The 25,976-nt window shown below is 35.8% G+C and overlaps 1 protein-coding gene and 1 pseudogene across 1 annotated transcript in view; both read right to left on the bottom strand.

Moving 5' to 3' along the window:
- The window catches only part of Ptchd4 (patched domain containing 4), a 191,855-nt gene that overhangs the window by 106,437 nt on the left and 59,442 nt on the right, over window positions 1–25,976 (bottom strand). The gene's annotated exons all lie outside the window — the stretch shown is intronic.
- LOC109678284 (protein virilizer homolog) lies at window positions 17,132–25,945 on the bottom strand (annotated as a pseudogene).

The following is a 25,976-nucleotide window of genomic DNA, read 5'->3' as shown; positions in this document are numbered from 1 at the left end:
TATTCTCCATGAATGATAGACTTACCTCTGTCTCCACTACCTAGCACAATGGCTAGCAGATGTAAGTACTCAATAAGCATTTTGAGTGGAAGGATGAATTAATTCATGAAATAATATAAACTGACCTCCAAATAAGATTTTAACACCTTGAAGGGCATCCAATGTATATCAAAATAAATACATTTAAAAGATTTTTAAAGAAGACTATAAAATCATATATGCTGTTTACATGACAGGGTAAATAAGCCCTTAATGCCTTGATAATTGAAATTAAAGAGATTAATATAGAAATATTTTGGAATATTGCTCGTAGAGATTATATACTTCTGACAGTGAGGGTAAAATGAAAAAGTAGACAACAAAAAATCAAGTAGGTTTCAAGATAAAGGTAAGAAAACTATGTTAGTGATAAAATAAGGAAGGAAAGAGAGTTGGGAACTAATGAACAATTTTTTTTGTTTGCTTGCATTTTGTTTTTGTAGCAGAAAAATGAGTTTTCATTACATTGAAAAAATATGATTGAAGGAAGTTTTGATGATGTTAAATCAGTGTTAAGATTTATGCATGATTCGAACTGTGTTTTTGAATTGCATAAAAGAAAGACTTGATTCTTGTTTTTTTTTTTTTTTTTTTTTGTGGTACTGGGGCTTGAGCCCCTCCATGAGCCCTTTTTTGTGATGGTTTTTGTTTTTTTAGATAGGGTCTCACAGACTCTTTGTCTGGGCTGGCTTCAAACTGTGATCTTCCTGATCTCTGCCTCCTGAGTAACTAAGATTATATGCATGAGTCACCTGAGCTCTTGGTGGTTTTAATATTTAGTTTTCTTACTTCTCTTACTATTCAGACAAATATTCACAGAGTAACTTAAAAGCATGACATTAAAATGGTTTTAAAAAATCTTTTTTCCTGTTTAGGAAGGCAGAGTTGGTATTTCAAGATTTGAAGGGCAAATAACTAAGATTTCCAAGTTTGGTTTTTTATACTGCAACCATATGACAACATTCAGGTTTTCTTTTTTTTTGTTATATGATAAAAAGTTGGCAAATGCTTAAAGTTATTTTTAAGATAGGGAGAATAAAGAAGATAATAAATTATCAATAAATTTAGCAAATATACTAATAGTTTTAGCACTTGTGAAGTTGAAATTCAAAAACTCTAAATATTATGATATCCTAGGCTGACATTCCAATGTTAAAGTCTAGTAAAACAGGGCAATTCTACTTTTATAGTTTCATAAAACTGTGAATCATAACTATCAAACATTCAGCAGTAAAAAGAATGACATTTTACCTAGTTCCTATGCAAATTCATGACATGTAACATTTAAACAAAAACATCTTACTTGTGTACTATTGTAACATAATATGTCTAAATATATAATTGTAGAATTTAAATAGTGACAGTCATTGTTAATAAATATCGCAAATACATTTGCATCAGAAATATCTCATCATAAACATATTTACAAACTGACAATTATCCTTCATAATTAACTTATGTAAAAAAATCCAATGATTCCTTATTTTGCTATACACTAAATTAAATCTTAAAACAATGTTTTAAGGATGATTATACTAAAAGTGATTTTTTAAACTTTCTGTTATCATTTGATTATAAAAGACAAATTAATATACAGATGAACAGGTACATAGGTCAGGTTCTGGAAAGGCATCACGCACAGGAGCTTCTGTAATCAGAGCGTACACTCTCCCAGCACATCAATCAGGAAGCTCTTTAAACCTCATTGTTCAGAATTTTTATCTAAGTTTTATTGCATAGGTATGGTTGATACATGCTTCAACGCAATCTTTAGCCTCTCTAAAAGTGATTTTTTAAAATAAGAAATCCTCAATTTCATATAAAGATTCAGTGAAAATCAATAAATAGTTGAAGGGTAACTAAGATATGTATATGAGTACAGTTTGAGAAATTATTTACCAAGAATCAGACAGGAAAATAAGTGTTAATAAATGGCTTTCTAAATTAGTGTTTTAATGCACTAATTTAGAAAAGTAATTTGTCCTAATTGTATTTATAATCTAGAATAGAGTAGCTAAGTAAGTTAACTTAGGTTGAAGAAATTTCAGAGGTAGGGGAAATAGTTCAATAACATAAGTCAGAATTTTACCTAAGTTTTGAAGATGAATTTTCATATCCTCTGTTTTGTTTGGATTTTCTGTGTGACTTTAATATAAGGTTAACTCAGGGCTCTGCACAAAATGCATGATATGGGAATTTCAAACATATTTGACCATTCCAATAAATTTTTATTTACTTGTGAGAACTGATTTTTATTCATCTGCCCATGTATCTCTTCATGTGATGCATGATGATTCCTTGTGAATCACATGACAACTCCTTGGAATCACACAGGAGTTACTTTTTACTGACTCCTGCCTTCATGTGCATAGTTCCCATTCTTACAGCTCCTTGAAACTGACATAGTTGAGTAAAAAATATCATGCTGAGAGATTGGTTTTCTGTGCCCTAAATAAATATTGAAAAAAGGCCACACAGCATAAAATGAAGAACATGCTAAAACCTATAAATGGCACAAGGACAGATGTTAAAACACAGACAAAATTTTATGAAGTAACTAGCTAGAATGGTCTGATAGTCACAAATGGTAATAAAGCTATTTGCAGCAGCAATGCATATGCATAGATAGCAAAACACTGTAGGAAAATCATTTATTTATTCTTAAAATAGTTTTTAATATTATCAATTGGAAATAATGACACTGAGAAAGAACAACTTATGATATAAATATCCCCATTTAATTTTCTCAACTTAGAAGAAATTCTTTATTTGGTGGAAGGTGAAAGATCTAGTTTCAATTAAATGAAATTCAAGCTGATTTAATGTTGTATACCCATATTTTGATAGTTTTTATTGCTATTCCCTAGTTTTCACTATTTATTTAAGTGAAAGAAAGGCTATTATTTCTGTATGAAGATTTTCATTTAAAGCATGCTGCTTTTTAAAAAATACTATCCATGGAGTAAATCTCATGAGAAAAACTTGTAATGATGTTATCTTATTTTGAGGGGAGATTAAAAAAAGAATTTTTGCTCTTACTACCTTATTTTTTAATATTTAAATTATTTTTAAATAGATCCCCAAACAAACCTGTATCATGGTAAATTTCAATCTATGTTGGACTGATTATGCATATATAATTACTTATATATATTTTATTATTAGCATATTATAATGCTAGTGTAACATAATTTTTCTATATGTGTAATTTTCCCTTTACTAAGATGGGAAATATAGCTGAGATTTGAGAGAATCTGGTAGATGATTTGGGTTTTGTTTATAGAGCTTTATTTTAAATAATTAGCTACTTATAAAGACATGGTGAGACAAAGTTCTTAGGACAGAGAGCTCAGATCAACTCAGAGCTCTGGTTTTGTATCATAGCTCTGTCACTTACTATGTTTTATGCTCTTTGGCCAGTTATTAAAATTCTTTGAATATCATTGTGTTGATCTGTAGCAATAATTTCCACTCTTGTGAGTGTTAAGTCAATTATATACCTGTTAAGTGTTCACCCTTGGGACCATAAGCACTCAATACATTTTAGTTATCATTGTCTCCTTTTCAGGTAGTTACACTGGCTCTATCTGCACAAAATCTATCTTGTAGATGTGTCTAAGATAAGTGAGGCATTATAAAAAATTAATTTGAATACTTTTAGGCACTGTATATATTTCAAATCCCCATCATTCCTTGTCCTACAAGAGTCCGTGGCATAAATCAATGTTAGCGGCCTCCCTCCTGAAACATTTGAATTCAGAACTTCTTCATTTGAGGAAACATGAGACTGCTCTTGCCGGTCTTTATCTGCTTTACAAGAGATTCTTCATGTCTTACCGTCATCCAATCGTTGGATCTGTTCTGCCTAGCAGAGCTGGATTATGTTTTCTATTGATTTGGTCTAATCAAACTCCAGCACAGAGTGTTTCAAATAATCACATTTTTAAGCTGCAGGCTAAGGAATCTTTTTGTTCATATCATAACATACAACAAGTTGTGAAGGATCACCAGCAGTGTAGTTAAGTAATGTAGTGATTGTCATCCTCTCATGGATCATGATCTCATAAGGTCATAAACATGAGTATCAAAACTAAGTCACTACAAAGGACAAGCACCTCATGCAGCCACTAAAAGTGACGTTTCAACTGCTTTTAATTCTTTATATGACAAGAAAAATGCTGAATCCACTAACAGACTTTCATCTGAACATCACTACAGATCTACAAACATAATGGCACAATTTAAGCCTAACTTCTTGAGGAAAAATTGAATTTAGAGGGTTAATTGGTATTTTACAGCAACTATATTTTTTGTCTGAGTGGTTTTTACAATACAGCACACTTAGACTTCAAGTCAGTCTACTCAGAGATGAAGGAGTTTGGAAATTTAGTTCCAAGGGCTGTCTTTGGATAAGTCTTATTGTGACACCTTCTCCAAGTCAAGCCGGTGTCTCAAAGGTCACAGCTTCAGAGCCATGACAACCCCCACTCATTATCCCCAATCATAGAACATTTTAGAAAGGCTTGTCTGTGTGGAACAGAGCAGAAGAAAGGTTTTAGTTTTAAAAATATTGAAGAAGTGTGTACTATATCCACTAGACAGAGAATCTCAGTTGGAGCTAGATTTGAGATGGTTTTCAATTAGTAGTGCCTCTAGGTTCCAGACAGATGCAAGTACAGAGCCCCATGGGAAAAGAGAACACTATCCTAGGTATCCAAAAACATTACCAAGGATAATGACTATAGCTGACTGGCAAATCACCAGGCACAAAAGGAAAAAAAAAAAAGACTTAAGACCTGTACAAAAGACAGAAGCAGAGTCACCAGGACCTCAGATAACCAAATAATTACAAAAAACTTAGAAATTATGCTTATTGTATTAAAATAAGTTTGACCTTGAAAATATCTTCAGATAATAAAAAAAAAAAACTGTCTTACGGAATACAGAATTTTTTAGAATGCAGCACAGACACAAAGAGAAAATTCAAAAAGGAATGTAAGAGACATGATAAGGTGCAGTACATATTTGATTGGAGTCCCAGAGGGAGGGGAATCAGATTGGGAAATCATATTTGGCAGTACTGGAATTTGAACTCAAGGCTTTGCACTTGTTTGGCAGGCACTCTACCACTTGAGCAACTCTGCCAGCTCTAGAAATAACACTTGAATAAATAAGGCAGATGGTTTTTAGAATCTATAAAAGCAATAATCCATGAAATCAGGAGAAACAGTGAATCCTCGGTGATGCAATACAAAGGAAGTCCTCAACAAAAAAAACATTTTTTTTAAAAAAAAGTCACATCTAGATACATCATGGTGAGACTAAAGAAAACCAAGAAAGAAGAAAAAAAACTTTAAAGCACTTATAAGGGGAAAAAGAAACAATGGAATAAAGGTGACAGAGAATTATTTTTTGAGGCAATGACAGAATTCTATACCCACAAAAATAACTTTCAAATATGAGGACAAAGACATTTTTAGTGAAACAAACACAAAAATACTAAGAGAGTTTTTTACCCACAGAACATCCCTCAGAGAAAGAAAGAAATAATGTCCTCTAGAAAGAAGAAAAAGTTCTCAGATGTGAAATCTGAGATATAAGAGGAAATGATAACTTTTAAAAATTGGTAACAGTGTGTGTGGGATTAAATAAAGACCCTGAACCAAATATACAAAGAATATTAATGTCTAATGAGGTTAAAAAGTAACAGAAGTAAAGTGCTAGACAACAACCAAATGTAATTCAGGAGGGACTCTAACTGCAGTCCAAACGATCTGTCCTGTTCACTACATACAGAAGAAAACTGAGCATTTTGATTAATTTTAGATTTCAGCAAGTCAAGCATGCATACTGTAATATGTAAAGCAACCTTAAAATCAAAAGCACAATTTTTAATTTTCGAAATTAAAAAGGAAAATTGGAATAATGAAATGTATTAATTCAATCTAAAAGATGGAACAAAAAAGGTGAAAACAACAACATATGGATGTGAGATAAATAGAAAGCAAAAATAAGGTAATATCTTTAAATCCAATGATACCCAAAATTCTCAAGTAAGAGATAAAAAATCTTCACATTCACCTATATACAAGTTGTGAGACAGATATGGAAAATTTGAGAAAACAGTTTGATCTTGAAGGAATAGAAAACATACTTAACGTAGGAAAGATTCTGATGAAGCTGTATTAATTTAAAAATTGATTATAAAACAACCACCATTTCCAGAGTAAAATAAAATGCACAGTTCATCCCAAAGATAATATCCATGCATATACACGACTCACACATACAGAGGTAGTGATAATACCAGGCAAGTCTATCAGCGGTTGCTATGAAAGCCAGCAAATATTGGTGGTCACAGGGAGGCAGGCGAGTAGGAAGAAACACTCAGGAGATTCTGTTCGATCTTCTCTGTGAGTGGTATCCACATGTGTTAACATGGAACTATTAGAAAAACCAGTATGCATAAAGGTCTTATACATATTCTGCATGTATGAAAATTCTTGGTTTATCATTAAATGGAAAAGCAGCCTGCAAAACAGTATTCATGAAGAGTCACCTCATTTTTGTTTTGTATCGCTAAATATCTGTATATTCATCCAAGTATCTATAGATACTGTCAAAGGATATACATGAAATTTTGTCAACTATTGTTTCAGATGGCAGTTTTATACTGCTTTTCAATGTTTTCCTATAATGGATATGCATTGTTTTTACAATAAGGAAAAATTAAATTTAAAAACTCTACTGTCTAGGAACAGAAAATCAAGTTTCTAGAAAAAGAGGTTGATAGAAAGATATGTGCCAACCTTGAAAATGAATGGCTTTGTGGAGGGTGAGACACAGATACTCAATGAGAAGGAAATACTTGGAAAGCAGCAATGCTGAAAAGGACTTCAGGACAAGGATGGACAGCAAATTAGATAGAAGCTTTCAGTATAATGTGCCAGGAATGAGTGCCAATGCTATTTTTAGCTGCAAAGACACAGGAATCACAGCACAAAACAAGGACAGGCAGTTTCCTTTATATATAATTTGAAATTCTGACTGTAAAGACAACAATTTTATAACCAGCAACTTTTAGCTTAAACTAAGTACAAGGAAGAAAATAGCCATGATGACCTAAAAAGGATTATGGATATGGGGAATTTTCCAATGAGATAATTTCCCCATTCTTGCTTCACAGAGAGGATAATCTCTATTAATATCCACTTCAACATTTGCCAAGGGTGCTGGTAAAATATTTGAAAGTTTTTCTTCAGGTTCTTTTTCAAAGCATACATTTATTACAATAGCAAAGACAGATACAAAAATAAGTCTGTGCAGGAAACTTTGCCTTGGAGACTTCCACTTATTAGAGAAAGAAGATCCTAGGAATTATAAAAAGTAAGAGAAATGAATCCTGGCATTAGACTCCCTATGAAAGGAGATACAATACACAATGTATTAAGGACCTTGTGAACTTGAGATGGACAAAATGGCAGGCATAAAATGGTAGCCAATGTCCAGGCATCAGGCGATATTCAAGTCAGGTAGAAAATGTAGACTGCACCTAGGTCCACTGATGGCCAAGGCTTGAATGGGGAAAGATCCTTCAGTGGTATAAATAACCTATGTATGAAGAAAAAAAATAAATATATATATATATATATATATGGGCAGAGTCATAAAACAAGGGATGATGAAGTCCCTAGAGACTATAAAGAACAGGAAGTTGTTGGAAATATTAAGTCTTAAGGAATAAAGAAACCAAATATGATATCAGGGCCCAGTGAGAACTGTAGATACAGAATAGGGCTTGCCTGCCATAGCAGAGATGTTGCCAAAGAAACAGTGCCAAAGCAGGGAAGGAGAGAGCAGGAAAGACAGACTTTGATCTTTTTACTTCGGGTAGTGACTCTTGTTGGTCAAACCCAACAAGGCAGAGGACAGAGAGACAGGGTTATATAGTTCTTAGGAGTCAGTTTTCTAGCACAAAGTTCAGGGAAGATATAGGATGGAAAAATCTGGAGGTGGAGAGTGCAAATGGAGAGAATCCAGCATAAGTCCTATGCAAGGAATCCAAGGCAAAGGCCAAGTATCATTGTGGGCCAAAGGGCAGAGCAGTAATCCATCTATTCAGCTCTCAAATAATTTTTAAATACATTTTACATGATGCCAGGCCCTCCACTAGACACTGAGGATACAAAAATAGCAAGTCTTGCTCCTGTAATGAAGGCTTTGCAACCTAGCAGGAGAGGTGACAATAGGCATGCAAAGTAGGGTACAGAAGAATCCAAAATGGAAATCAATCTGTCATCCATGAATGTGGAAGTCAGCTAAAAAATGCAACAAAGCAAAGGATGTTTAATCTTTGAAAACTAGAACATATTATATATATTTATCTATATCTATCTTTCATCTATCTATCATCTATCTATCTATCTATCTATCTATCTATGAACATAATGAGACATAAAACAGCCTTGTGCATTTGGGCATGTACCAAATTAATTTGAGTCAGAGCTAAGAATGTGAAGGAGATGGAAATTAAAAGCTTATATGGTGACTAAGCCCTTGGACCTCTTTGGATGAACCTCTCTCCCTTGGTCAGACTGCTGTTAGAACACAGCAGGGCTGGACGGTGTAATTCCTGAGTGTTAGTAACAGCATTTGGTCTCAGTGTGAGGAATACAGCTACTCTCACACAACATGCTACTTATTTAGGGTTCTGAATTTTCAGAATGTTATTAAGAAGAATTAGAAAGGATGGTGAGATACACAGACTGAAACACGTAACATAACTCAAAATATCAGAAAGTTTATAAGAAGGAACAGGACAGAAGACCTCGAATTCTTGCAAAACATGAAAAAATGGTTACTCTGAGGATTGAACTCATTTAATCAATATATAACCAAGTGCAAAAGAATGTCTTCTATTCTAACAGAAAACTTATTTGCTTAGTTCATTTACTTGTAACGTGAGTGGTAGTGCTTCATCTTAGAAAACGTTTATCAACAAAAGGAGGGGGATCACAAGAGGATGAGAGGGCCCAGCCAGGTGAGCAGCAGCATCTTGTACACAGAATCCAGGATGTGTGAGTGGGGAATTTATCAGCATTCTTTGAGGGGAACAAGGACATTCCTCAGATATCACCTTGCTTTAATTTTATGCTCATCACAAAATCTTCTATGTAATAACTAATCTTTTTATATACTTTGAGAAAGTGAAGCCTCATTAGTGGGTAGACGTACATCACTTTTTGGAAAGATTCTGGCTAATATATTTATCTCTTGTCAACATAGTTCATTGGATTTTTGCATTGGGAATTGGTTTTTAACATTGTGCCTTTAAAATACAATTTCTTGACCTGTAAGGCAGACATTTCAAATCTTAATGTAAAATTACAGATCATTGTGTAATTGAATCTTTTGGAACTCTTGCTCATTTTTCCCTGGCAACCATATTGCTGCCAACCCTTTGAATAAGGTCAACTTGTCGATAGGAGAGAAAGTTAAAGGTGTTAAGTGAAAATCACACCTCTAGAAATACTAAAAAAAAAATGACTGCAAGAAGTATGTGGATACAATACTTGATTAAAGCACAGCCGTTCAGGCTATGAAACACATTTAGTTTATCTCAAGTTTGGTTTCTACTTCCATTTATATTGTGAAGGGGGAAGTATAAAATGGTGGAGGAGTGATAGTTTTTTCTTTACTTTTTCCTTCCCTTTTGTTTTTCCTTCCTTTCCTTTTCCCCTCCCCTCCCTTCCTTTCCCTTTCCTTCCTTCCTTCCTTCCTTCCTTCCTTCCTTCCTTCCTTTCTTTCTTTCTTTCTTTCTTTCTTTCTTTCTTTCTTTCTTTCTTTCTTTCTCTCTCTCTCTCTCTCTCTCTCTCTCTCTCTCTCTCTCTCTCTCTCTCTCTCTCTCTTTCTTTCTTTGCAATGATCTAACCCAGGGCCTTTAGCATGCCAGGCAATATGATAACTAAAAACAAAATCTGAGATCCTCCTGATCTCTGCCTCTTGAGTAGCTAGGATTACAGGCATGAGCCACCAGCACCTGGCTTCTTCAAACTAAATCTTTATGGAAACTTATCATATAAAAAACTGGAGTGAAGGACATAGTCAGAAGCAGCAGAGGGTGACTTGGCAGTCCTACCCTCTCAGCTCTTCTCAGCACTCAGTACTCACAGCACTACCACATACACCAAGGCTCAGTTTGAGAACAGTAGTAGAGTTAAGAAGCCTGGGAGGAAGAGGCGAGAAATACAAGTTCGGATCCTTGCTCCACAACAGACTTGAAAAAGGTTCTGGTGACTTTGGTTCTTTGTTTAATAGACATAACTGCAGTGTAATGGAAACAAGGGTGCAGTGGCTCACAGCTGTAATCTTACCTACTCGGGAGGTAGAGCTCTCTGTTGAGACTAGCTCAGGCAAAAGGTCTGTGAGACGAGGTAGTGACATGCACCTGTGATCCCAGCTCTGTGGAAGTGCCTGTCCAGCAAACACCAGGCCCTGAGTTCAAAACCCCTGGTTTCAGACAAAAAGCCAGAATCAAAAATCAGCACCAGATTTTAAAATTGTCACTTAGGTTTGGAAATAACAAATCCCTTCATCAACTTCAATAACTTTCAAAGGCTTTAAAAAAAAGTAGTTCTAAAATTTTTGAAACAGTATGTATAATTTCATGCCAGGATTTCTATCCATTCTAAAACATACACTCACTCACACACACACACATTTGCTGTGAACTAGTGAAGTGAAGAGCCATTCATTCAAAAAAATAATTATTAAGCACATTAATTACTATTAATGACAATCAGTTACTATAATGTCAAGCACTGTGGTAACACAATATACAAACTTAACCTCCTTGTTGACCATGGCAGGAAAAAGGAGGATGGATGTAACAAAATGATAGTGGATGAAGCCATCAATTTACTGTTTAATTGTCATAATGAGTCCTCCTCATGTTCCTCACAATCTCATTCCAAAAGCAACTGTAAGGTGCCTTTAGTGGTATCATCTACTTTTCATTTGATGAAGTGAAGCATTTAACTTGTCTCCCCAACACAGAACATTTTTATATTAAAAATAGTTTAACCTAATATTATAATCAGTTTCTTCTGGTAAAAATGTCTTTTCTTGGTTTTTGTCATTCACTACTGTGGCTATCCTCTACCTATGCCCTTTATTGCATCATCTCAAATACTATTAGTAAAAATTAGTTAAGACTAACACTATACTGAGTATTATTTTTTTATGCAAATTTATTATTCATAGAATGTTCTGTAATAGGATGCTGCACTTTTAAATGGAGTCACTGGAAATATCACTGCTTGGTGGTATTATGACCATTTAGACCAAGTCAGTGAGGGCAAGCAGTAAGGAAAACAACAATGTTCTCTTTGTATTGAATTTAGGCTCAAGGCTGTACTCAGGTTGATTCTCTTAAGGTACAAATTGATATCTACAAGCCAAGTCTTGAATATTAGAGTTTTGTCTTAGTCTGGATGAAGGCGTAATTCGATCACTTAAAAAGGAACCAACAACTGTGACACACAGATATTTGATGCATGCATAAACCACCATGCTCCAGGATGGCATGTGGGAATCAGTGCATAAAGGTCCCTCAATTCTTAGAAAGCCAGTCCTTAGGATCTCCACATAAACATAAGATGTACTTCATTTTTGTGTGCCAATTTTCTTTTTTATTAAATGACAGAACATGAAAATTACAGCTTGAGAAATAATTGGGTCTAAGAAATAAAGATTTTAAATGAATTTTACCTGGAAGAGACTGCTTTTCATGAGAAAAGCAATGGGATAAAATTTTATTGAGGTTTCACCCTTCGAGTTTCCCAAGTTTGGATAGTGGCATTTACCTTGATCCAGCACTTCAGAAATTCACTTTCTGGTTGCAATTGCAGCTGTCTTGCATCCAGAATACTTTTCTTGGAATATTCTGACTTGTCAGCCAAGTCAACATCAATTAGTGAGGATTATTAAGCTTGCTTTTGATAGACATGTATTTTTGAGGACAGCTTGGATGACCAAGTTGGAGAAGGGAACTACCTGGCACATTAATAGCTCTACCATGTGTTGGATAAATTACTGTTGCACTCATTTCCCTATTTGCTTAACGTTCAATACTCATTTGCCATCTAGTTTAAGAAATGAACAGCAAGGGCAGCACATACTGGACAGCAGAAGCACATTTGCAAATATTTCCATTTTTGATCCTTCAAATACACAAGTTCACTAAAATGGCTCCATATTCCTCTCACTCTGAGTAAAACTGTGCTATGTAACAGTACTCTTTCTCATTCCTAAACTCCATTCACCACTTGAGGATGTTCTCCAGCAGCAAAATATGTAAGAGATGGAGGTGGGTTCCATGGACTCCCAGAACCTCAGGGAGTCAGGGAATCATCCTTCCTAGTGCTGGACAGGGTTATGCAGCAAGAAGTACACACTAGTCAATGCCATCTAAACTCTTGGCAGAAAATTCAACTTCCTGTTATGCCAAAATAGCTTCCTTTTTCACTTCTTTCAAACAGTAGACTAAATAACATTAGTGAGACAATGTTTTAACTCTTAAAAAGTCCTAACCCAGGAGATCCATGTCAAAGTAACAGGAGAACAGAGATAACAGGTACTGCTGGCTCACACCTGTCATCCTAGCTACATGGAAGGCTGAGATCAGGAGGATCATGGTTCAAAGCCAGACCAGGCAAATATAAGTATCTCCAAAAGAACCAGAGCAAAATGGACTGGACATGTGGCTCCAGTGGTAGAGCGCCTTCTTTGTGAGTGCCTGGTTTGCAAGCATGAAGCTCTGAATTCAAACCCCAGTCCCATTAAAAAAAAAAAAGAACAACAGATTAATATAAGGAAATAAAATTAAAAAATAACATATGGGAAACATTAAGATACCCAACTGTAAAACAGCCATAAGTTTTCTTGCTGTAAGAATGCTAACAGTTTAATAAGTCAATGTTTCAAAAATGCCTACTCTGGGTACTCTACACATTAGCAAAGATGCTGAGGGTCCAGTTCTAACCAATAAATGAGACAAAAATCTAGATGAGATGACATGTACCATGTGTCTACTAAATGATACATTGATTAAAGAATAACAGTGGAAGGGATGTTAAGGCACAATCTGCCCAATTTCTTCATCTTTGGAAGAGTAAGATGAGGAAGGCCCAAAGAAAAGAAGTTATTGTAGCAGATAAGAGGCAGGGCCTGGACTAGACTTCAAGTCTTCGGGCTCCAGTTTCTAAGCATACGATCTTTCATGTTTTTGGCCACCATCATCCAAAGGAGGCAATTCTTTATCATCCAATGCAGCTTCATAGTAATTAACATAGTTTAGGAATAGCTCCAACTCTATTGTTGATGTTGCCGGAAGATCCTCTGTCTTCCAGCAATGGAGTTACTTCAGCAGGTTTTAATACATGTAATATCCTGAAGTAAAGCAGGCCCTTATTGAGAAGCACATCTAATACTGCCATATGATCATCAGAACAAATCTTAGCTAAATAGCAAGTCTCAGAGGACCCACTAGGTTTGAACCGGTATACTGGTCATGCTTAGGAAAATAAAAATGCATGAAAGGCAATGTGTTGCTCCATGTCCCTGGCAACAAAACTCTTTTTACTCTGCTCCCAGCAGGAGCAGGAAGAGTGTCTACCTGTGCATCATGTGAATTCTTCTAGTTGCCTCTCTCATCAGAAAATCCAAACATTGTGCACAATGTGTTTAAGATAGTCCCAAGAAGTTTATAGATGATATTTTGTTCGCTTTTTGAAAAAATAGTCTTCACTACAGTCCATGTTGGAAAATTCATTTATATCATGATATATTACACACACACACACACACACACACACACACATAATTTTTGGGGGCAGTACTGGGCTTTGAACTCACACATAATTTTTGGGGGCAGTACTGGGCTTTGAACTCAGGGCCTCACACTTGCTAGGCAGGTGCTCTACCACTTGAGCTGCTCTGCCAGCTACACATACATATTTAATTGAAGCAAAAGTATGACACGATATACTTTGCTGTATGCAGTACCTCCTGATATTTCTCATTTCTTTTTATTCTCTTTTCTACTTCTCAGTTAAGTGCTGCCTATGTCACATTACATTGGTTTAATGACTCTCTAATAAGAAATAACCCATTGAGAAACACTGAGAGACCATTCATTAATTGATTCCACATGTATTCAGAGTATCTAGTTTATACAGGTACTGTTTCTATTACTGGGAAACAGCAAGGAATGGAACAAGGACAATCCATTATGTCTATTGAGGAAAAAGAGATATGGAACAATTTTAAAAATAAAATATACTGTATTTCATATAATGATGAGTTCTAAAGAGATAGATAAGACAGAAAGGGAGATAGGAAGTATTGAGAAGCATGTGGTTATGAATGGGATGGATAGGGACATCCCCACCACAAAGGTGACATTTGCCTGAGACCTGCAGGAGGTACAGAAAAACATCAGAGAGGTAGAAGGTGAGGAAGAAGGGGAAGAGAAAAAGTCTGGATCAGAGTCAGATTTGTTGGCCCTTGAAGGTTACTGAAGATTTCTGTCTTTAACTTTGGTTTACAAGGGAAGTTATTAATGGAGTTATCATAACAACTGCCATATACCTCTCCTCAAACAGCAATGACAGAAGCCCAAGAGACCGATGCCTTTGCTTGCTTCTCTTGATCTCACATACTTGTATGCATTTCCCGATCTGACCATTTTCTCATATTTCCCAATATCCTAAACCAGTGTTCTCTGGAAGTCAGTCTATCATCATCAAGAGTCGCTATTTCCAAACTCTCTTCTCCAGATAGTATTTATTCCTTCTTTTCCTAATGAAAACTGATTGCTGCTTTAGTGCAATGCATCCTTGGAATGCTCCATAGAGGAGGCTATATTATTTTTCCCCTTCTCCGTATTGTTCGACCTAAAGTATTATGTATGTTGTACTTTGTTAAAAATTTAACATGTAATTCAATGTGGCTATGGATATGATTACTGTGGCCATAATTGTTTTTTGTGGCACTGGGGTTTGAACTCAGGACCTCACACTTGCTAGGCAGGTGCTTTACCACGTCGGCCGCCCCACCAATCCTTTTTCACGTTGAGTGTTTTTGAGATAAGGTCTTGTGAATTATTTGCCTGGGTTGGCTTCAAATCACAGTCTTCCTGATCTCTGCCTCCTGAGTAGCAAGGATTATAAGAATGAGCCACTGGTGTCCAGCTGCTGTCATAATTTTTAATGATGTCAAATTCCACAGGGAAAATCCATCCTGTACTCAGGCCACTTGATTCTTTGAAGTCCCAACGTCTTCAATTTGTCTCCCACACCAAAAGGTTCAAATTATAGTTATTTTTATTAGAATAATCCCTTCTTAGGGCCTTTACATCAAGCATCACTAGAATGTACCTTATCTTTCCAGCTCACTCCTATTATGACTGTATAGGAGGTTGCATTTTCCAAACAACGCCAGAATAATAGCTCCCATTCCGCGTGGTATCTGATCCTGCCACTATCTCATCAAGATGGGAAGTCCTGTTGTCCTCTTCTTGAATCCCAGCTGACATTAGTGCTGGTATGCAGCCAGTGGAATAAGACTGCTTTAATGCTATGCAAATTTTCTAGGCCAGTCTTTCAACTTCCACCTTGCTCTCTTGCAATACTTTTTTCTTGGAGCCCTGAGTCACTCTATAAGAAAACTAACTGCTCTGAGACCATCATGCTGAAGAGGACACATTTATGTGAAAGAGAATAATTGAGGACCGTAATGTAGTTCATTTCTTTCTTATGTTTTCTATTTTCTCTTTCTGTTGATAAATCAACAGAAGTTGTTTGGTATCTAATTCTGGCCAATAGACACTATGAAAAGGAGCTATATCTCTTCTAGTACAAGTCAATTAGAAGTAGATATGAGTCCTCTAACTGTTCTTTCTCTCTGCATGACTGGGAGCACAAACTCAGAGGAGGCAGAATTGCAAAATGAAGGCATCCTGGATGCCTGAGTCTCTGTTCAAAGAGAGCAGTCAGGGAGAGTTCCCATCCCATGTCAAACTGCAGTATGAGCAAGAAATACAACTTTGCTGTGTTAGTTAGATTTAAGATGTCATGTATTACTGCAACATAATCTAGTTGACCCTGACTAGTACAATCGTCATGACCTATTATTGTAGTCATTCCTTTGCGTATTATAGAAAACTCTCATTTTTATTTTTTTTTTTCCCAATCAAATTTAATTCAGTGCTTACTCAACTCCTCCACCAAGCTATTTGTGCCTCGGGGTTAAAACAAAGCAAACTTGCTCATTTATTTATTGTTTTTGAAATTATTAACACAAACTTCAAGCAAGTCTTTAGTGTTTCCTAGTTATCCTCAATTTTCTTTTTTAAATTCAGGCTCTAATTTCTCAAGTGACTTTTTCATACTTCCTTCAATTTCCAAAAATCAACACCTCCTTCCCCAAGTTTATTCTCAGCTGTTGACTTGCTTTATATTTTACTGACAAATTGAAGTTAAAAAAGAGAATTTACACATGCTCCTACCCTTCATGCCCCAGTCTTTCTGTAGCTGTTCATATATTTTACATTGTGTTTTCTTATGGCAGATGAACCATCTATGCTTTTATATAAAGCCCGTGACTCCACGTGTGCTTTAAGTGCAGTCTTTTCTTCTCAATGACATTGCTTCTGCACTTTCCTCATCTTTTTGCTTTACTGTGTTTTCTCTCTAGTGAACATTTCTTACAGCATATGAACATTCTTAATTTTGCTTTAATACAAAACTCCTTGGAAGAATTGTCTTTTCTCTCCTTCCAGCTCTATTGAATGTCTATAAATTACCCTTTGACCCTCAGCAGTCCCCCAAGTAGTTCTTGTCAATGTCATCATTGACTTACAGACTGATAAATCAGTCAAATAGCCACGACTCAGATCTCATTGCACATAATTTATTTGCATGTAGAACAATTGATGTCTTGCTCCTTCCTGAAACACCTTCTTTACTTTGCTGCTGGGACAGTACTCTCTTTTGGTTCACAGGCTATCCCATTGTCTATTCCTTCTTACTGCTACTTTTGGAGTCATGCTCATCTTTCCAGCCTCTAAGAATTAAAATGTTTCAGAGTTCAAATCCTTGTTTTCTATTTTCTGTCTATATTTGTCTTTGTAGTTGAGATTATCAGAATTTCATGTCTTTTAATGTTAGCTGTATTATGATGAATCCCAAATTTATATCTACAGCTCCAATTTAAAGATTCTACCACTGAACCGAATCTACATTCCATCTTACATAACTAACTCCATATTTCTGTACTTGGATGCCTAACTTAGCAGATATAAAACTAAACTTTTTTGATGCCCCCAAGGTCAGAATCCCATGGCCTTCCTATCAAAGTAAACAACAATTGTACTCTGTAAGCTATTCAGTCTGCAAAGTTTAGAAGTTTTCTTTCACTTACCTCTCTCTCACATGGCAAATCCAGTCCTTTAGTAAATCCTATCAATTCTATTTTCAAGTACATATCCTGAGTGTAATCCCTTTGTACCACTTCACTGCCCCCATGCTAATTTGTGCCATCATCATATCACAAGCAGATTTTGCAATAACTTCTTAAGTAGTCACATTATGAAACATTGTCACCCTATTGCAAACTAATTTACATTATGTAGCCAAAGACACCTTTAAAATATATCAGGGCACACACTCTTGTCTCAAATGCAGCAGGTGGGTTTCCATCTCACCCAAATTAAAATGTAAAATGTTAACTCTTCAATGTTTATGCAGTTGTGCCCCAGCATTACTTCCCAAACCCCTTTCCTAGTGCCAAGATGGTTGCTGACTCTGCTCCAGCCACCAAGCCTTTTTGCTCTTCTTCAACCTTCTTAAGTAGTCTTTATATGCATAGTTCTATTTGACAGAGATACTCTTTTCTAAGATTGCTAGACAGTTTTTCTTATATTTTGTTTCCCACTCTATTTCTTTCCTCTTTTTTAGATTTTTAATATTTATTTATAATCACAAAAACTGTTCAGGCAGAACTGTTATAAAACAAACATTTTTACTGCATGCTTTGAACATTTAGTTTTCTATTATATAATTAAACCTTCGTTTGAATTGGAGTCTAAAAAAATCTTACTGTCCTCAGGTTAGTAGTCAGATGAGCAGAGTCCATTGGTGAATCAACCAAGTTACTTCTAAAACATGATAAAAGGAGGGGGTGGGGCAGAGAATTTGAAATAACAGAAAAATATAAGTATACATAACAGCATAATAAAACTCTCTTGAACAAAAATGTATTTAAAATGTTACCCTTTTTGTTCCTCAATGATCATCTTGCTTCAGTTTTATCTCACCCTCATTCTGTTATTTTATGTCTTTTTAAACAAAATCACTGACTTTATTAAAAGTGTTATTGCAGCCGTTTATAAGGTATACATTATATGGAAGTGATGCCTGAGTTGTTTGCATGGGCAAAGGAAGAGGAAACAGCTCTGAAAGAAGTATGAGTCCAGAAAAAAATCCTTCAGGAGCCTTCAAGATCGAAGAAAGAACTTCTTTTAACATTAAAGACCAAGTATTATTGGCCAGAATCTCTTCTGAGATTGTGAGATTTTCATCTACTCTTTGTGTAAAAGTCAGTAAAATATCTATGATATCATTCTGAATTTTTTGTTCACCACTATCCAAATGACCTGACAGGGGGATAGAACACAAGAGCCTGTGTATAGTAACAATTGCTGAAGGAACATGCATGCCCTTAAATTCAAAGGATCCATCTCTCAGGAGTTCTGTTAACATAGTTTTAAGAAGAGTGAGTGTGCAGTGAGCCATTGAAATAATAGTCACTCTGTGAAGGGTAGTCCCCATTGTTGACATGGAGCCTCCAAGGCTGAGTCAAAATACCATTCAATTTTTGCAGAATCTGAATAAAAGTATCCATTCCATCAGCAGAGAAAAGTTGAATAACAGCAAGATTCCATTTCAGGTCTTTCTGTTGACCTTAACAGGAGGTGATGGGCATGCCACATTACAGAGAACTTGTAAGGCAGTTGTAAGGCCAACTCCTTCTGTAGTCATCAAGTTATCAATATATTATTTTAAACATTTAATTAGGTTTGGGATGCAGTTAATTTCAAATGTAAGTTTTGTCAGATGTTCCAGCCACTTGCCAATTTCTTGTAATTTGACATTATTTTCATCTGCTTTACAAAGCTTCAAGAGAAATGTTGCATGTTGTTTTAGCATTTGGACATCACTGGAAGACTGAACCACCACCAAAATAAATGTTTATGCATAATTGTAAGCTATTGGCTTCTTTGACTTGGAATCACCTAAGGCTTCTTTGAAACTCCATTAGAGTAATGAGACTTTGGAGATTTTTCTCAAGACTGAAAACATGGCCAACAGCTGATCTTCCAACAGGATTAACAGTAATCAAATAAAGACTGTGAAGGATTCTCAAGAGATCAGAATGGTCAGTTTCTTCACTGGCTGTACAGCACTGAAAATGGGTGAACATTTCTATAATACACTGTAATGTCTGAGTTGAGTCCTGTAGTCACAGGGCAAATGCTTCATCAATAACACCAACAGACTGGAGACCTTTGTCTTCATCTTGATCATAAAGGTGGCATAGAGCTTGGATCAACAAATTTGTTGCTTCATATTCTGACATAAAAGAAGATTCTTTTGTGACTGTGCAAGAAACTTTAAAACATCTTTAGTGGCTTGCAGCACACCAGGGTGGGCACTTGTTACTGGAATTGACAAAAGCAAGGTAACCAATCCAAGAAGTGATGACTGTGAAGATGCATAAAGAGAATGAGGTATGGATCATCTCTCTCTGGAGGTCCAGTAATCTGTGCTATTATTGGAAAAGATTTAACATGAGCCTGGATCATTGTAAGAGGTGCAATTTCCATTAAATGAAAAACTTCTAGGAGGTTAATGAGCTTTTCTATTTCCCCTTTGTTTATATTTGAGGATTCCAAAAGATCCATGTCCATAGAAGATTCTGCCTCATTTTCATAATCTGGGCTTGTTCTCTCAAGTCCAGATCTGTGTCATAATCAGGTTCACTGTGGTTAGAAACCAATGATGTCTTCTCTGCTAAATGGTCACTAAGTCTTTCAATCTCGGACAAGATTTCATAGGAATGGCATTTTTGAAGAAAAGCTGAACCAGCAGTGACAACTCTCACGTCTGATCCTGACGTATGAGTTCCACTAAAAAGCTTCTTCTCAACAAAAGAAATGTTCTCTAAACTGAGGAGACCATCCACAGAATGGGAGAAAATATTTGCCAGCTACATAATCAGATAAAGGACTAATAACAAGAATATACAAGGAACTCAAAAAACTAAACTCTCTCAAAATTAATGAACCAATAAAGAAATAGGCAAGTGAACTAAACAGAACTTTCTCAAAAGAAGAAATTCAAATGGCAAAAAAACACATGAAAAAATGCTCACCATCTCTAGCCATAAAGGAAATGCAAATTAAAACCACGCTAAGATTCCACCTACCCCTGTTAGAATAACCATCATCAGCAACACCACCAACAACAGGTGTTGGCGAGGATTCGGAGTTCCAGAAGTTTTCAATAGTCACTGTTTTCATTCTGCCTACCTCTTAAAAAAGCTTCCATTCCTTCTGCCAAACTAATGATACTGTCTAAAGCTTTAAAAGCATTTAACTTAAGGGAATATGAAACATGATCAGAAAATAGGAACTCAAATAATACATTGACCACTTCTGCTTGAAACAATACTGTGATTCCTTGATTCCCCCATTCTTCTAATGGGGACACTAATTTGGTTCCAGCTTTCAGCTGTCGGACATTTAAGGCAATGGGCTGGTGAAAGGCTACTTGTAGATTTAAAGCTTGCAATGTCCAGTCTACCAACTGGCCAAAAGAGTCTTGCTTTGTGTTTTTCAGTTGCAAATAGCTCAACCCTTTTATTATTAAACTTGGAATTTCTTCTAGAGCTGTTAGCCATTTTGCACCTCTATCTTCCCAATATAAATCTAACAGTTCTGGTAACTTTAACGAGGCTTCTATTACCCTTGAATTTTCTTAACGTGGACCTTGACCCTTTATTCTACTGATTTCAGTTTCAAAAGTAGTCATGTATGGACAGCTGAAGGATAAGAGTGGTACTAGCTCTCTATCATATGGATCATATGTCGTAGGAGGAATGGATGCTCGGTCTTCATCAGTGTATTCAGCATCACAGTTTGGATATTTGAAGGTTTCCCAGTTAAGTCAGCAATTACATCTTCATCACTGGAAATTTGTTCATAACTGTTATCCCCTTCACCTTCTTCCTCCTCACCTTCCTCCTCCTCCGCAGGGATATTTTCTACTGTATGATGGTCATCCTCATCCTCATCCTCTTCTTCCTCTACATCCACATCATCACCATATTCCCCTTCTTCTTGCTGTGCCTTTTCTACTTCTCCTTCATCAGAATACTGACCTTCAGGGGGAACAGAATTCTGATCAGGAGAAATGAGCTCAAAGTAATCTTCTCTGTGGTGAGCGTCCTCTTCCTTGTTACCAGACACTGGCAAAGGCATAGGATCACTTTCATCATCATCAGGTGGAGAGGTCCTGAGGGGGTCTTGGTCCTTGTGGCTGTGGTCTTGGAGGGCTTCCATTAAACTGACCTTCTTTCTTACCATCAGCATGTTTTGGATTCCTTTTCAAACTTGGCTGTGGTGGTGAGGTGGAGGTGATGGTGAAGCATCTCTGTCATGACTTATCCCTGTCTCCATTGATCCATAGCTTGCCCGCTGGTACAACTGTACCAGCCTCTTAGCACCAGACCATCTGTATTCACCTTTGAGTTGGGTCTAAAGATGAGAGAAGTATTCTCATCATATCCCAGGCTTTCCAACCTCTCAAACACTGGGGCACTTCATTTGCTTACATGGTTGAAGAGTAAGTCTAATTGAAATGTGTGTGGACATGTCTCCCAACATGCTCTGTTCTCAAGTAAACTGCTATGGGTTCCTACTCCTGGGGGTGTGACTTGGACTTCATTGATGTAAACCACACATGGAAAATGAACCACATCTATATGAGAACTTTGTTTTTACTGTATACCCTTTTTTGCCTTTTGAATTTGTACCTCATATGTGTGTTGCATCAGTGCTTAAAAGTATCTAAAAATAGCAGCTCCATGGATGAGTCCACAGCCATGTTTGCTGCTTGCAAAAGACAGGCTCCCTCTCTATTTCAATTTTTCTTTTTAGAAAGGCTTTTTTTTTTCCTGTTACCCATATCCTTTATCCCTAAAACTGCTTTAGTTTTATACTTTGCATCATTTATCAATAACATAGCTTAGTTTATGTTACTTTGTTTTATTGTTCTATCCCTGAGCTATGTAGGACTAAAGTGTAAAATCCAGGAACGTACTAACTTGATCAGTTCTGTTCAATGCCTTTTACTCCATAACCCAAAATTCATTGAACATATCATGTGCTCAATAATCATGCAAATCAACTGGTTTGTAAAGGAAGATGGAGCTTTGTTTGAGAGGAGTGAAAGTCTCTATTTGGGAACCTTGAAATCACCTGCAAAAACCAAGTCATCTTTATGTATTCAGTAGCACAAGATGACTAATGTGAGTCTCCCAACATATAATACAAACTCAAAACGGACAGAAAAAAGTTAACCAAGGCTTCTGTGCCCTGGAAACAATCTACAGAATATCGGCAAGGCACAGCATGGACTATTTTGGCATGTGTGTGTGATGTCAACCTATATTCTTCTTTCCAGAAAGAGGAAGCATATCCATGCAAAGCAAGTGAAATTTAAGCCAACAATGAGGTATAAATTTAATTAGCTGTACTCTCATTGGTTTATACTTAGATAGAGAAAAGATATTAGGTAAGGGCTAAATGAAGACATTTTGGGTGCTTTCAAAATTTTATTCTGATTCAGGATTTGCCTCTGAAGACTTTACCAGAGAAACACTGTATATACCTATAGTTGTCTTCTTTTTAAAATCCAAATCTGGAACATATAATTTGGCAAATATAAATTCACTTGTGGGAATGGCAGGACAAAGTGTAGAAATCAGCAAAGGCTGTAAAAATGTAGGGTATTTAGGTACAGAATATACACCTCTGAAATGACATTAGCAATATTAATTGGATCAGTGGCCTAAAAAAGTGAATGCATTTAGAAGGAAGACAGGTGGCCAAAGATAAGTCAGCTGAGTAAGTTTAGTTTGAAGAACAGACACAATTAGTGACATAGCCACCTTGGGGGTAGGTTTTGATGAGGGAGAATGGCTTGAATCTTGGTATACGATGGAGCATAAAATCCTTCTAGAAAGATGGAGATAGACAGAAAGGTTTACAAAAAAGTGTGGCTTCTTTTCCTTATATACAACTGACTTTGTATTATATAGTTTTGAAACCAAGTAAACAGTAATTCACAAATGGACTGGTTTCAATTAATATCATGTGTACTTCTAGCAGATATATATTTCCCAAACTCAATTCATTTGTGCTTAACCTCACATTTTCCCACACCACCTTCACAGTCATGTGCTCTCTATGTCTCATAGCTTTTAGTGTCTGAGGCTTTATACACAAAGTGTGATATTTTTCTATTCTAAAGTCTGTCTCTTTTCTCAGATTACAAGGCAGCAAAGATGCCTAGCTACTAGAGGTTTGAAGTTAATACAAACTTTAAAAGTTTTATAAAGGAATGGTCAAATTCTAATTTTAATAAATAAGGAAATGCTGTATATTATATGATCTTAAAAATTTAAAACCTAGAAGACCAAATTCTTCTTTTATATATGAAGAACAGAGGCAAAGAAGCATTCATGGCTAATGTATATAATACCTAATGTTAGTAGAAAAAGTAAGATTGAAAACCTAGGCTTTCTAATCCTGTCAGTGTTCCTTCCATTCACTGGCTGTCTATCTTGACATCTTTACTCCTGCAATCACTTTATACACAAAGCAAAGCAGGACAAAACAAACCTTCCTCTTGATGGAACAAAAGTCTTAAATATATGCTTGTAGGTCTTTGATTGTTAGGTTTTCAGAACACAGCAGGAATGTTCCTTTCAGAATTGTGAGAACACTATTAACTCAAAGTTAAAATCTATCCATACCATCCAGGGTTGCTTTCTGGTTTTAAAGATCAGTGCATGAGTGCAAAGTGTGTATTGCAGGGTCTGGACTTTTCCCTCACAATGGATTTCAATGTTCTTGTTATTTGTTTAAGGCATGAAAACACCTTCCTGCCTTTGTAGAGTTGACATTACCATCTAGCATCAGCAGAAGTAACTTTTCTTCTCAATTGTACAGAATATATAATTCTATCTTTTCTTGAAAAATATTTCCATTACTTAATTAGTTTGCCAACAGTTCTGTAAAGGGCCATAGTAGAACCAAAGGAATTTAATTTGCCAATCTCAGTAAGCCATGTTTCATTTGTGAATCACTATACGGTTCTTATTAATATTATTATTTTAAGTCATGAGTTGATTTCAAAAAATAAAAAGTATAAATGGTTCAAACTTGGACTCATCTTTATCGTTGATCACAGAAAGTATTCACATAGTCCTTTGGGAAACAGAAAAAAACATTTTTATTAACAAAATGAATATAAACATAAAGGTGATATACAAAATCCGGGAAGACTCAATTTCTTGAAGTCAATGGTTATTTCCAGTTGAATTCACTGCACTTAACACATCAAGTTAACTACTAAAACTTGCTGATACTTGTTGAGTGTTTACTATGTGCTATTATGTTTAGTTATATTCTATTATATTTTTTAACACCAATTATTTGAAGACATTATTATCCCCATTTTATACAAGAAAAATGAATGCTTAGGGACATGAGATAACTTAGTAGAGGCATAATGAAGTTGGATTCCCAGACAAAGAAGCCCAGCCTCAGCACCTACGATATATACCACCCTCTAGCTTGGCTATTGTGCTCAAAATGTTTGCCTGCATCTTAAACATTGAATAATAAAACTGTTATTTGCAGCGGATTTTAAATCAGGGAGTTTAAAGAGGTTACTTTATAGCTGAAGACTCTTGCTCATGTCAATTCACCTCCTTGAGGCTCACTGTCTACATCCTTACACACAAAGAATTGCATCACAGCTGACAGGACCTTTTGAAATCACTGTTCTCTTTTCTGTCAGATGTATCAGTCTTGTTGCTGAGTCCTTACTCATTCTTATTTCTAGATTTATCTTCTCTTTTACAAGAATGCATACACACATACTCATACACACACAAACCATTTATGTATGGTTGAGAGAAAATTCACAAGAAGGCATAACCTTGACTGGGGTGCACATTAATTATTTTCACAAGAGATGAAAAAATTAAAAGACACATCTTAATGGCAGGAGGCAGGTTTGACTTCATATAAGAAGTGGGAGTGTAGAGAATATTGTGCGCAAAAACTTTGAAATTAGTTAGTTTACTCAGAAGTTCATTAGCATTGGGACGTATCAGTGGTTCTCAGAATTTTCCTCTCACAATGATCACTCCTCATCACCACAAACTTGAGGATGCCCGCAAATATGAATGACAATATTTTGTTCAAAGTATATCTTGGCTCTCCTTAACTCTGTATCCCATACTTCCTGACCTATCCATCATGAAGAAACAGATTATAATAACCAATAGTGTGTAATTAAAAAAACATTTGACAGCATTAAGTTAAATAGAAAGATAGTTTGATCATTCCATAACTTCTTGAAAGGCCCAATAAGCTAAAAGAGACACAACCCCAAGTAAAATTTTACATAACCACAAAGACACATCAATGCAAAATTAAAACAGATTTCCACCTGAGAATTCAAGAAATGTACTACCTTGCCCCAAACCGGTAAGAATCCGATTACCACAAGGATGGATAGTTA

Source organism: Castor canadensis, chromosome 8, assembly GCF_047511655.1.
Source record: "Castor canadensis chromosome 8, mCasCan1.hap1v2, whole genome shotgun sequence".
NCBI classification, from domain to species: Eukaryota; Metazoa; Chordata; class Mammalia; order Rodentia; family Castoridae; genus Castor; species Castor canadensis.
Note: the sequence above shows the minus strand (reverse complement) of the source record. Positions and strands in the feature narration are given on the sequence as shown.